At 39.7% G+C, this 11250-nt stretch overlaps 1 protein-coding gene and 1 long non-coding RNA gene across 2 annotated transcripts in view; one reads left to right on the plus strand and one right to left on the minus strand.

Annotated features, from left to right (window-relative positions):
• The window catches only part of NXF3 (nuclear RNA export factor 3), a 1139741-nt gene that overhangs the window by 693016 nt on the left and 435475 nt on the right, over positions 1 to 11250 (minus strand). The window lies entirely within an intron of this gene.
• The window catches only part of LOC114905733, a 336532-nt gene that overhangs the window by 302121 nt on the left and 23161 nt on the right, over positions 1 to 11250 (plus strand). The window lies entirely within an intron of this gene.

Here is an 11250-nt window from a genome sequence, read left to right on the forward strand (position 1 = left end):
GCATGGGCTCTAGGCACACAGGCTTCAGTAGTTGTGGCACATGGGCTCAGTAGTTGTGGCTCATGGGCTCTAGAGCGCAGGCTCAGTAGTTGTGGTGCATGGGCTTAGTTGCTCTGTGGCATGTGGGATCTTCCTGGACCAGGGCTCAAACCCATGTCCCCCGCATTGACAGGCAGATTCTTAACCACTCTACCACCAAGGAAGCCCCTATTCCTCAGTATTTTATTCTTTCTATTGCGATGGTGAATGGAATTGTTTCCTTAATTTCTCTTTCTGATCTTTTGTTGTTAGTGTATAGGAATGCAAGAGATTTCTGTGCATTAATTTTGTATCCTGCTACTTTACCAAATTCATTGATTAGCTCTAGTAGTTTTCTGGTGGCATCTTTAGGATTCTCTATGTATAGTATCATGACATCTGCAAACAGTGACAGTTTTACTTCTTTTTCAATTTGTATTCATTTATTTCTTTTTCTTCTCTGATTGCTGTGGCTAGGACTTACAAAACTATGTTGAATAATACTGGCGAGAGTGGGCATCCTTGTCTTGTTCCTGATCTTAGTGGAAATGCTTTCAGTTTTTTGCCATTGAGAATGATGTTTGCTGTGGGTTTGTCGTATATGGCCTTTATTATGTTGAGGTAGGTTCCCTCTATGCCCACTTTCTGGAGAGTTTTTATCATAAATGGGTGTTGAATTTTGTCAAAAGCTTTCTCTGCATCTATTGAGATGATCATATAGTTTTTATTCTTCAATTTGTTAATATGGTGTATCACATTGATTGATTTGCATATATTGAAGAATCCTTGCAACCCTGGGATAAATCCCACTTGATCATGGCGTATGATCTTTTTAATATGTTTTTGGATTCTGTTTGCTAGTATTGTGTTGAGGATTTTTGCATCTATGTTCATCAGTTATGTTGGCCTGTAGTTTTCTTTTTTTGTGACATTTTTGCTGGTTTTAGTATCAGGGTAATGGTGGCCTCATAGATTGAGTTTGGGATTTTTCCTTCCTCTGCAATTTTTTGGAAGAGTTTGGGAAAGATGGATGTTAGCTCTTCTCTAAATGTTTGATAGAAGCCACCTGTTCCTGGACTTTTGCTTTTTGGAAGATTTTCAATCACAGTTTCAATTTCATTATTTGTGATTGGTCTGTTCATATTTTCTATTTCTTCCTGCTTCAGTCGTGGAAGGTTATACTTTCTAAGAATTTGTCCATTTTTTCCAGGTTGTTCATTTTATTGTCATGGAGTTGCTTATAGTAGTCTCTTATGATGCTTTGTATTTCTGCAGAGTCCATTGTAACTTCTTTTTCATTTCTAATTTTATTGATTTGAGACCTCTCCCTCTTTTTCTTGATGAGTCTGGCTAATGGTTTATCAATTTTGTTTATCTTCTCAAAGAAACAGCTTTAAGTTTTATTGATCTTTGCTATTGTTTTCTTTGTTACTATTTCATTTATTTCTGCTCTGATCATTATGATTTCTTTCCTTCTACTAACTTTGGGTTTTGTTTGTTCTTCTTTCTCTGGTTCCTTTAGGTGTAAGATTAGGTTGTTTATTTGAGATTTTTCTTGTTTCTTGAGGTAGGCTTGTATTGCCATAAACTTGCCTTGTAGAACAACTTTTGCTGCATCCCATAGGTTTTGGATTGTCATGTTTTTGTTGTAATATTTCTCTAGGTATTTTTTGATTTCCTCTTTGATTTCTTCAGTGATCTCTTGGTTATTTAGTAGCATATTGTTTAGCCTCCATGTGTTTGTATTTTTTACGTTTTTTTTACCTGTAATTGATTTCTAATCTCATAGTGTTGTGATCAGAAAAAATGCTTGATATGGTTTCAATTTTCTTAAATTTATTGAGGCTTGATTTGTGACCCAAGATGTGATCTATCCTGGAGAATGTTCTGTGTGCACTTGAGAAGAAAGTGTAATCAGCTGTTTTGGGATGGACTGTCCTATAACTGTCAATTAAATCTGTCTGATCTATTGTGTCATTTAAAGCTTGTGTTTCCTTATTAAATTTCTGTCTGGATGATCTGTCCATTGGTGTAAGTGAGGTGTTAAAGTCCCCCACTGTTATTGTGTTACTGTCAATTTCCTCTTTTATAGCTGTTAGCATTTGCCTTATGGATTGAGGTGCTCCTATGTTGGGTGCATATATATTTATAATTGTTATATCTTCTTCTTGGATTGATCCCTTGATCATTATGCAGTGTCCTTCCTTGTCTCTGGTAACATTCTTTATTTTATAGTCTATCTTATCTGATATGAGTATTGCTAGTCAAGCTTTCTTTTGATTTCCATTTGCATGGAATATCTTTTTCCATCCCCTCACTTTCAGTCTGTATGTGTCCCTAGGTCTGAAGTGGGTCTCTTGTAGACAGCATATATAAGGGTCTTGTTTTTCTATCCATTCAGTGAGCCAGTGCCTTTTGGTTGGAGCATTTAATCCATTCACATTTAAGGTAATTATCAATATGTATGTTCCTATTACCGTTTTCTTAATTGTTATGCATTTGTTTTTGTAGGTCCTTTTCTTCTCTTGTGTTTCCCACTTAGAGAAGTTCCTTTAGCATTTGTTGTAGAGCTGGTTTGGTGGTGCTGAATTCTCTTAGCTCTTGCTTGTCTGTAAAGCTTTTGATTTCTCTGTCAAATCTGAATGAGATCCTTGCCAGGTAGAGTAATCTTGGTTGTAGGTTCTTCCCTTTCATCACTTTAAATGAAAGTGATGGCATGTAGAGTTTCTGCTGAGAAATCAGCTGTTAGCCTTATTGGAGTTCCCTTGTTTGTTATTTGTCATGTTTCCCTTGTTGCTTTCAGTAATTTTTCTTTGTCTTTAATTTTTGTCAATTTGATTACTATGTGTCTTGGCATGTTTCTCCTTGGGTTTATCCTGCCTGGGACTCTCTGCACTTCCTGGACTTGGGTGGCTATTTCCTTTCCCATGTTAGGGAAGTTTTCGACTATAATCTCTTCAAATATTTTCTCGGGTCCTTTCTCTCTCTCTTCTCCTTCTGGTACTCCTATAACGTGAATGTTGTTGCATTTAATGTAGTCCCAGAGGTCTCTTAGGCTGTCTTCATTTCTTTTCATTCTTTATTCTGTTCCTTGGCAGTGAATTCCACCATTCTGTCTTCCAGGTCACTTATCCATTCTTTTGCCTCAGTTATTCTGCTATTGATTCCTTCTAGTGTATTTTTCATTTCAGTTATTGTATTGTTCATCTCTGTTTGTTTGTTCTTTAATTCTTCTAGGTCTTTGTTAAGCATTTCTTGCGTCTTCTGGATCTTTGCTTCCATTCTTTTGTGAGGTCCTGGATCTTCTTCACTATCATTATTCTGAATTCTTTTTCTGGAAGGTTGACTATCTCCACTTCATTTAGTTGTTTTTCTGGGGTTTTATCTTGTTCCTTCATCTGGTACAAAGTCCTCTTCCTTTTCATGTTGTCTATCTTTCTGTGAATGTGGTTTTCCTTCCATGGGCTGCAGGACTATAGTTCTTCTTGCTTCTGCTGTCTGTCTTCTGGTGGATGAGGCTATCTAAGAGGCTTGTGCAAGTTTCCTGATGGGAGGGACTGGTGGTGGGTGGAGTTGGGTGTTGCTCTGGTTGGCAGAGCTCAGTAAAACTTTAATCTGCTTGTCTGCTGATGGGGGGGGTTGTGTTCCCTCCCTCCTGGTTGTTTGGCCTGAGGTGACCCAGCACTGGAGCCTACCCAGCTCTTTGGTGGAGCTAATGGTGGACTGTGGGAGGGCTCACACCAAGGAGTACTTCCAAGAACTTCTGCTGCCAGTGTCCTTGTCCCCATGGTGAGCCACGGCCACACCCCACCTCTGCAGGAGACCCTCCAACATTAGCAGGTAAGTCTGGTTCAGTCTCCTATGGGGTCACTGCTCCTTCCCCTGGGTCCCGATGCACACACTACTTTGTGTGTGCCCTCCAAGAAAGGAGTCTGTTTCCCCCAGTCCTGTCAAAGTCCCGCAATCAAATCCCACTAGCCTTCAAAGTCTGATTCTCTAGGAATTCCTCCTTGCATTGCCAGACCACCAGGTTGGGAGGCCTGACGTGGGACTCAGAACATTCACTCCAGTGGGTGGACTTCTGTGGTATAAGTGTTCTCCAGTTTGTGAGTCACCCACCCAGCCATTATGGGATTTGATTTTATTGTGATTGCACCCCTCCTACCATCTCATTGTGGCTTCTCCTTTGTCTTTGGATGTGGGGTATCTTTTTTGGTGAGTTCCAGTGTCTTCCTGTGGATGATTGTTCAGCAGTTAGTTGTGATTCCAGTGCTTTTGCAAGAGGGAGTGAGTGCACATCCTTCTACTCCGCCATCTTGAACCAATCCCTGTACATATCTTTTGGATGGACATTTATTTTCATTTCTGTTGGACATGTACATAAGAGTGGCATTTCTGAGTCATAGGGAACGTATATGTTCAGCTCCATAGACACTGCCATGCAGTTTGTCAAAGTGTTTTTTCCAGTCTTTATTCCACCGACAGTGCATGAGGTGTCTACTTGCTCCACATACTTGACAATACTTGGTAATTTCCTTTTTTTTCCAACTTTTTGTTCTGGTGGGTGAGTAGTGGTATCTAATTATGGTTTTAATTTTAATTTCTTTGAAGTGTTAAGTCTCTTGTAATCTAAAGATGGTTCATTCCTTTTTATTTTTAAACTTTAGTTTATTTGCTTAAGAAAATAGATCTTTTGACTGATAAAGTTGAATCCTTGATTTTGCTGCTTGTAATCCTCTTTTGAGGTTTATTATATTCCACTGGACCCTGTATTTCTTTAAATTTTTAAATTAGATTTAGAGGCTTGTTCAGCTGCAAGTTTTTTGGCAAGAGTACCACATATGTGATGTTGTCTATTCGTATAGCATTACACCAGGAGGCTCACTGTATCTGGTTGTCTGTCCTGTGACTTTAAGATGGATCACTGAGTTCAGATGTTGTCAGCCTGATCCTTCCATTATAAAAATTTCCCATTTCTCTTCACCTTAGGTCTTTTGCAGCCTCTGAAGATCTTTGCCTAGACCCACATTTCATTAAAGGGTGCAAAAGCATAATATTTTAATTTTATAATTCCTTCTGCACCTATTATCTGGAATTCTTTTCTAAAAGAAACTTCTCCTCATCAAGTCTTAGGTTCACTGAGATATGCTACATCAGGGAGGGAAGAATGAATGTTCAATTCTTGTGCAGTATTTCTACTTTAAAATGAGTTGTGTCCTTAGTATTTACCAAAGGTGAGTAGTGAGTTGGTCTTGTTTCCTTGTTTTTGTTTTGTTTTGTTTTAGTGTGTCCCCTATGAGTGTCACCATGTGCTCATAGATGCTTCTATATTTGATGTGTTTTAATCCATTGCAATCATTAATGCTTTTGACGTTCAATTGCTGTCTGTCCAGTGGGAGCCCCTTCATGTTGGCTTCTGAGTCTTTGTGACCTGCTTTCTGGTATGGGAGTTCAGTCCAGACTCATCTGGTATAATCTCTATCCAGACCTGGAGTTAGCATTTCTCCAAGGAAGCCTGGTTCCTTCTAGTGGGAAATGTTTTCAGAGGACTCAATCTGGGTAGTTGAGTTGAACATTGCTACTGGGTTGGTCATTGTTTCTTACCATTTTCAGTGTATGGAGCCTGTAAATCTGTATTATATTCTAAGAGGCTAGAGATCATCAGCTTCCATCCTGGGCTGCTCCTCTGTCCCCTTATCGGTAAGACTTTTTTCATCTTTTGTTTTAACCTTCCAGTTCTAAAAAAAGCAAATATAAAAGCAAATATAATATGTATGTTAGCTTTCGTCCCCATTCACAGTTAGCAGGTGCCATATTCTACACCATCACCGTCCAGTGGAAATTTGTGCCGAAAAGGAAATGTGCACTGACCAACATGGTAGCCACTAGCTACCTGTGTGTGTTGAGCACCTGAAACATAGTGCATACCACTGAGGAATCGAATCTTAGTAGGCACATGTGGCTAGTGGCTTCTGTTTTCAACAGCAGCAGCTCTACACATTTTATGCACTTTGCTTTTTCCACTGAACAATATACCGTGGAGTTAACCCATAGCAGTACAGAGAGGGAGTCATCACTACTTTTATAGCTGCATAGTCCTCTAGGATGCAGATGTTCCATAGGTTATCATTTAGCCCCCTGTTAGGGGACATCTGTCTTGTTTCTTGTCTTCTTCTGTTATGAATTGGTCTGCCAGAAATGGCCTTGTACTTATACATTTTTTTTCTTTTTTAATTGTTTCTTTGGAATGGATTTTTAGAAGTGAGCTTGCTAGTTCCAAGAGTAAACCAATAACATTTTACTAATATTATCAAATCTCCTCTACAGAATTGTATCATTTTACATTACCTCCAGCAATGTATGAAAATGCCTGTTCTTGGGTGGGATAGGGAGGGTGGGAGGGAGGGAGACGCAAGAAGGAAGAGATATGGGAACATATGTATATGTATAACTGATTCACTTTGTTACAAAGCAGAAACTAACACACACACCATTGTAAAGCAATTATACTCCAATAAAGATGTAAAAAAAAAAAAAAGAAAATGCCTGTTCTTTTACAGACTATCTAAGAGGAATGCTGGGGGAGGTGAACATAATGTGAGAAATCCATGAGAACCATTCTACTAAATTAGGAGGATTAGGTGTTTGAACTGGGGTCCTAGTCATGTGCTTGTCTTTGTGAACTTGATCTCTACTCCTCTCTGTCTACTCTGGATTTGGGTCCAGGCCCCCCATAGTGGGAGAGGAGGTCTTACATGAAGCAGAAACTCCATGTCACCTCAGATGGACCACTAAGATGACTAAATGGGAGGGACCACACTCCTAGGGATAAGACAGACACAAAACCAGTTCCAAAATCTAGCATTATGACCTTGCAAAGAGCTAAAGGAAAAGTAAAACCTCCAGTTCCTGCCCATGAGAACCCGGACTGAAACCATACAAAGGTTGCCCAGTCTTTCCCTCTTTTAGTGAGGTCCTGCTAGGAGGAGATAGTATATCATTACTGCTATGCAAGAGGACAGAGGTGGGTTATAAGGTCCATCAGATTCCCAAGGTAGCACCTCTCTCTGCTCATCCACATCATTTGCTCTTTAGATCCTGTGTTTCCAGGACTCAAGAAGAAGCTTGGATTGACCTTTTTAGAATGGAGTCCATTTGAAGTCATACATCATGGGTGGGCACTAACATGCATGTTGCTCCCTGTGAGCATTTCCACTTCATGCAGGTCTGGAGATCAAGACGAGGAAGGCGTGGGATGCAGATATGGAATTGGTCTGACAGTGCCTGGCACACAGTAGACACCCAACACACATTAATAAATTAATGACATGTAGATGCAGCAGTAAGCCAAAAGGATTTATGTATATGTCCTCTCAGTCTTTTTATTATAAACATATGAATTTTTCAAAGAGAGTTGTGATCACTCAGTACTCATTGTTTCATAATTTGCTTTGAGAAAAAAAATTGTTTCTGTTTATAAAGAGTGCATTTTCAACTGGGAGAAAATAGTCTGTAGAACGCAGAGAAAGATGCCACCTGGTGATCAGAGTCAGAATTGCAGATGTGAAAGTCTCAATTAGGGGGCTAGTTTTGGGATAGGTTTCATGGAAGTGAGGGAGGTGGATGAATTCACTGTATAGGCAAAAGCTTTCAGGAATTTTCCAGACACTGATAGAGATCTTTCCATATTGATGTCCATCCTGGGGTCTTCAACTCCTACAGCTGGAAGTCAAGCCCCTGTGTGAACTGAATAGAATGCTGCATGAGTCAGTGTGAATAATTGGTGTGAAGAAGTTTGAGACATAGAAACACATGCATGCACACACACAGAAGTATTGTCAGGTAAATTGTCTTGGTCTGCTTCTTTTACCCACAAAACAGTATACTATTAACATGTTTCCAAAGCAATGAATATATGAGCATCATATTTGTAATCAGATTCAAGTATTTTAAGGTTTCAACATTTTATTCAATAAAGCTTCCATATTTAAAATAGTATACAAATGCAGATTTAGAAAAGGAAAGTTTCCACTCTCTCACCAATGGCTACAGACTGAATTATTATCAGAGAAATATCTTTAATGTGATATGTTTATGCAATAGCATATGAACATGTTTCCAAGTAAATAAATGTATTTCTACTGTTTTTTGTGACATAGTTTACACATCTTCCGTTTTACAAAACTTTGTCAATTACTATTTCAGATTACCAATTAATTATTTTCTTTTCCAACAACTATCAAACCATATAGAAATGTATGCTTAGAAGATGAAATTATTCTGTCTTTCCCTTCTGCTCCCACCTTTTGACCACCATAATACAAAGCCCATCTCTGTTAATTTACTGGTGTTTCTTCTCCAGATTTTCCTCTGTATGTAACACACTAACTTGTAATCACACACATACATCATATACATGTGTATTCATGTTGGTATATATACTTTTGCAGAAAAGCCATCATATCCCTCATTATATTTTATGACTTCCCTGTTTCACTAATATGGTTCATTTTATTTGTTTGGTATGTTAATACTTGTACAAAATATCTGGACCTAGGACACAAAGGTGGCTCTTGACCTTGGTGGGAGCATGTTCATTGCAATCATGGGGAAAGAATTGATAGTGCAGTGGAATAAGGAGTTAGTGGGAAGTGAAGAATGTTGACAGGGAATGTAGAAAACTCTTTCTGAAACTTACATTTTGAAGGAGAAGACAGGGAGGGAGGGAGGGAGAGAGAGAGAGAGAGAGAAACTCGCAGCATGGAGATGAAGGTTCCAATGAGGGAATTTTTTATCTTCAATGCCTTGAAAGTTGGCAAAATTTAAAAGTTAATGTGAAGGAGCCATTCCAGTTCATTTTAACCCCTGAATTTGCCCATACATTCACTTCCCTTCGTACCATCTTATTTCCACCATAGAGTTAATGAGACACCTTGAATGGAATAACGAAAGAAAGTTTAAGTTATTAATGAATGAAAGAGTGGACAATTGTACGTCAATGAAATGCTAGTAATTTGGGAGGTTTTACTCCATAGGGAGATGGTAGATGGCTAAATCTGTTGTGAAGTGACTGGATGATGTATGATCTGAGGACCCCTGCACTGTCGAATAGGAGACAGGCCTAGAATTTTCCTATAAATGTATTAACATATGGAGCAGTCCAGGAGCAGCAGTTACACAAACATCACAGCTTGCTGCCCTGGTGCCATCTCTCACTGAGCTCACCAGATGAGTCAAAGGCAAGCCTATCTTCCCAGAGTGGGGGGCTGGATTAGGGTCTGCTCAGAGGCATGATGTTGGGCAGTTTTTAGGAGATTATGAATCATCCAAGAAACTAGAGATCCTTCTGTCTTTAAAAATTGAACTCCAGGCATTTTAGCGAGATATTTGCTTCCTTCATAAAGATATCTATATTCTCATTAGGAGAAACAATGAAAAACACCTTTCCACGGTGCCTGCCTTAGCCCTAAGGCTCAGCCAGCCCCTGCTACTGAGTCTTGACTTTTTTAAAGAGCCTTTGAAGTTCCACAGTATGCCATATACTTTGGGCAGGTTTTCTCATTCACCCCTCAGGACAGCTCTGTGACACAGGTATTGTGAGTCCCATTTCACAGATGACCAAGCAAGTTGTAGAGCCTATACGTATCACCTGTCCAGATAACTGGCATTTTGGAAATGAAGTTCCATTCCTCACCCTCTGTAATGGACAACAGAGCAGCTTCCCTTTTAGTCAGTGGGCTTCCAGCTCTGGAGAAATGGTCATTTTGCTCTCCCCTGATATTCTGGGCCCATGGATACTCATTCAAAAAGCCCCTCTTAATGATGAAGATCATAGTGTGCATACATGTGCACATATATTCATTAACTTGGAAAAGCATCATTGTGTTCAGTTTTGTGAGGAGATGAAGTAGAATCAAAATGGAATTGACAGCATATCTCAGTGGGTGTGTGTTTCTCTTTCTCGGTCTCCTCTAGCCCAATCACCCCCTTCTTGCTAGTGTAACTTTGTCTTCAGTTCAGGCTCTGGCTGGATTCCAATCTCAAGATTCAATTACCCAGAAAATGATAGATACAGAGGGATTGCTGCCAGGTGGTGAAAAATTCCAGAAAACTCTGGTTGAAGCCATTATACCAAGATCCCAACCTCCATCCCTCGTTTCCCCTTGCTGAGCACCCTGGTCTGAAAGTCTCAGAGTTGACATTCTGATCTGGCTACCTGGTTGCAGCCATCTTCATTTTTCATTTTTAAGGAAAAGGAGTACATTTTGCAAAGAATAACAGATGTCTTGGAATGGTCTGTTTACTATGAATCCAGTTCCATTTGGAAAATTCATATGTATATCAATGACCTGCTGTCGACCCCAAATCTATATCACGTTCATTGACATATCTCTTCCCTCATCAGTGTATGTTGACATGTCCACACTGTAGAAGGTCCCTCCCAGGGATTAGGGTGTTTACGCCCCATCACCCACCAACCCCTGTACAGGCTGCCCAGTTCTTCCCCCATACCCTGTCTGTCATCCCATGACTGGGACACTGGATACAGCCGTCCAGACTCCAGTCTGTGCCCCATTCCTCTCAGTTACCTTCCCAGGGCCCTGTACTTACCTATGCTGCTGACTGTCGATGTACTACTGCTACCTGGTGATTCATTGTATGAAGGCCCTGGAGTATGTTTTTACAGCTTCTCTAACACCTATCAGTTTTTTCAGAATTAGAATTAGGTTAATACACTGGCTTTTAAGGGAGAACATTTTATTTATTTATTTTTTTGCTCTTTCAATAAAGTTCTTTGTAGAGAACTCTGATACTGGAGGTACATTGGTGCCACCTCATGACAGAAGCCAGAATGCAGCTTGAACAGGCAGAGCAGGCAGGTTAGAGGGAGGGCCTGTGTGTGGCCAAAATTCACCAGACACAGCTTTCTGAAAATGTGTTTGTAAAGAGAGAAACCCAGTTACAGGTACACTAGGTATCTGGACAGAAAACACAGCCTCTCTCCATGTGTTAGCACTCTCTCTACCCTTTGATTTACTTTCTCTGCATCCTCCGAGAAATTTTTCACCAAGGGCCTTCTCCTCATTGGTTGATGAACTCCTTTCATCAGCTCAGTGAATTGTATCAAAACACAACACTGTTCTGCCAAGTTTACCCCAAATTTAACATTCATACTCACTACCTTTTGTAAATTTTTATTTGTGGTTAAAAAAAAAGCATAACATATAATTT

This window comes from Monodon monoceros, unplaced genomic scaffold (genome assembly GCF_005190385.1).
Source record: "Monodon monoceros isolate NGI ecotype Baffin Bay Population unplaced genomic scaffold, NGI_Narwhal_1 Super_Scaffold_22, whole genome shotgun sequence".
In the NCBI taxonomy this organism is placed as follows: Eukaryota; Metazoa; Chordata; class Mammalia; order Artiodactyla; family Monodontidae; genus Monodon; species Monodon monoceros.